Below are 2,173 nucleotides of genomic sequence, written 5' to 3' on the forward strand. Positions count from 1 at the left end.
GTGTGTGTGTGTGTGTGTGTGTGTGAGAGAGAGAGAGAGAGAGAGAGTTACGATGGGGACACTGAATCAAAGCTTTTCTGGCAGTCCCTACATGGTTGTTTCAATAACTTCAAGATTTCCTGAATGAAAAACCAATGCCACAGAGGAAGCAGGGAAAGTCTCAGGATCTTGGGAGGTCAGGAATATTTGGGGTTTAATCATGTCTCACCAGAGGAATCACAGCAGGTCTGTAAATGGCATACATAACCTATTTCCTCCTCTTTAGAGAGCACTTCTTAGATCTGCAGTCGCTAGAGATAAATCCAGCTCTCAGTGCTGCTGTTCAGGGTTGTAGTGTGAATATATATAAGGTCAGAACCCATATTTTGCGTGCAGAAAGTCTTAAATTCAATCCTTGGCATCTCCAGGTAGTGGCTAAGAAAGACCTCTGCTTGAAACTCAGATAATCAGCTGGACAGTATGGAGCTAAATAGACCAGTGATCTGACTGATCAGCTGATGTTCATACAGCAGCTGAACTGAGAAGTTTCTATAGCAGCTGACAGCATAATACTAACTTGAGCCTCAGCCGGTACAGCAGTCCCATTTAGCACATCTGCAACACTGTGCAAATAGGTAGCACTGCCAGGGAGGCCTGCCCCACTGTACCCAGAGTCGTGGCTGCTGGCGGAGGGATATACAGCACAAAGCAGTGCAGGGGCTGAGAGAGGGTGGTGGGAGTGCAGACAGGAGGCAGGGAGGGGGCATTTCTAGTTAGTGGGGGGAGTGAAATGTGACGGGATCAGACTGGAAGGGGGTAGGAACAATGGAGGCCCCTTCCACCATATCCTTCCACCCGTTCCAGTCAGCCGGTGATACACTGGCTTTTGTTGACATGGGTCCAAGTAGACCCACTGCACTGGCAGGAGCTTTCCCTGGGCCAAGGGGATGAATGCCTCTTACCTCAAGGAGATTTTCAGCATGCAAAGTTTCCTCATGGGATGCAACACAAACCACACTGGCACAGCTACATCAGTGCAGGGGAACTTGCACTAGATTGGACGGTGACTCTGTTGAATATTGTGAAGGGTCATGATAGGCTGGCCATCTCATCAACTGGTGGATCTCACATTTATATGTTCCTTTCAGGATTTAACAATAAAATAAAAATATAAAACTTGTTACATGCCTATTTGCTCTTAAGAGAAATTTTTAGAATATGGTTGGTTGGCAACCTTCAGTCTCGAAAGACTATGGTATAAGCCTACAGCACCCGGTATTCCCAAGCGGTCTCCCATCCAAGTACTAACCAGGCCTGACCCTGCTAAGCTTCCGAGATCAGACAAGATCGGGCATGTGCAGGGTAACAGTTGCAATATGAATGCCATTTTATTTCATGAGCACTAACTCTTGAATCTTTTATTTCCAGTTTGATGGCTCAGTCATACTTCTCTGATTTGAGCCCCCTACATAGAATTTAAAATGCTTAGAAGACCATAAACCAAAGATTTCTTGAGATAATACTGTTCTTGTGAAAAAGCAAAAGCTACATTAGACATCAAATTTAAGAGCTTAAAATTGCTTGCATTTCTACATTCCCCCCAAATCCATCTCCTATCCCGTAGGTTAGAAAATATATCAAACAATTTTTTGCAAGTCTTCAACTTTTCACTTGCTCTGAGTATTTCCACATTTTATTCCACTTTAAAATGGATCACTTTGCCATTCCAGTAGTGAGCAATAAGTGAAGGCATTTTCTATTGATTTTTTTTTTACTGCAGTGCCACCATCTATTGTGTAACAAATTCATATTTAATACAAAAATAGGGATTTCTTCAGCTGTGCTTCAGGTTTGACTGAAAATCTGCAAAATAATGAGATTCTTTTATTCTTTCATATAGATATTCCAGAATCCAGTCAAAAAAAAAGAAAGAAAGACCACATATTCTAAGGCAAGTTGAAATAAATGGCAAGCAGAATGAGAACTGCTTTCAGCACATACAGTTTTAGTGACAGTTGAATTTGTTGGAGAAACTAAAGACTTTTTGCTAATTTTCACCAATTCAAGCATGATTCCTTTTAACACATTTTTAGGAGGCAGTGTTTGTAGTCATTAATTTAAAAACTGAAAATTTTTCTCTCTCTCTATGCATTGAGAATGAAAGGAGGGAAAGTTAATCAATCATCAGTGAGGA

At 41.7% G+C, this 2,173-nt stretch overlaps 1 pseudogene; it reads right to left on the reverse strand.

Annotated features, from left to right (window-relative positions):
- Window positions 1–1,239: 1,239 nt before the first annotated feature.
- On the reverse strand, window positions 1,240–1,359 carry LOC136642898 (5S ribosomal RNA; annotated as a pseudogene).
- Between the last annotated feature and the right edge of the window lie 814 nt (window positions 1,360–2,173).

This window comes from Tiliqua scincoides, chromosome 2 (assembly GCF_035046505.1).
Source record: "Tiliqua scincoides isolate rTilSci1 chromosome 2, rTilSci1.hap2, whole genome shotgun sequence".
In the NCBI taxonomy this organism is placed as follows: domain Eukaryota; kingdom Metazoa; phylum Chordata; class Lepidosauria; order Squamata; family Scincidae; genus Tiliqua; species Tiliqua scincoides.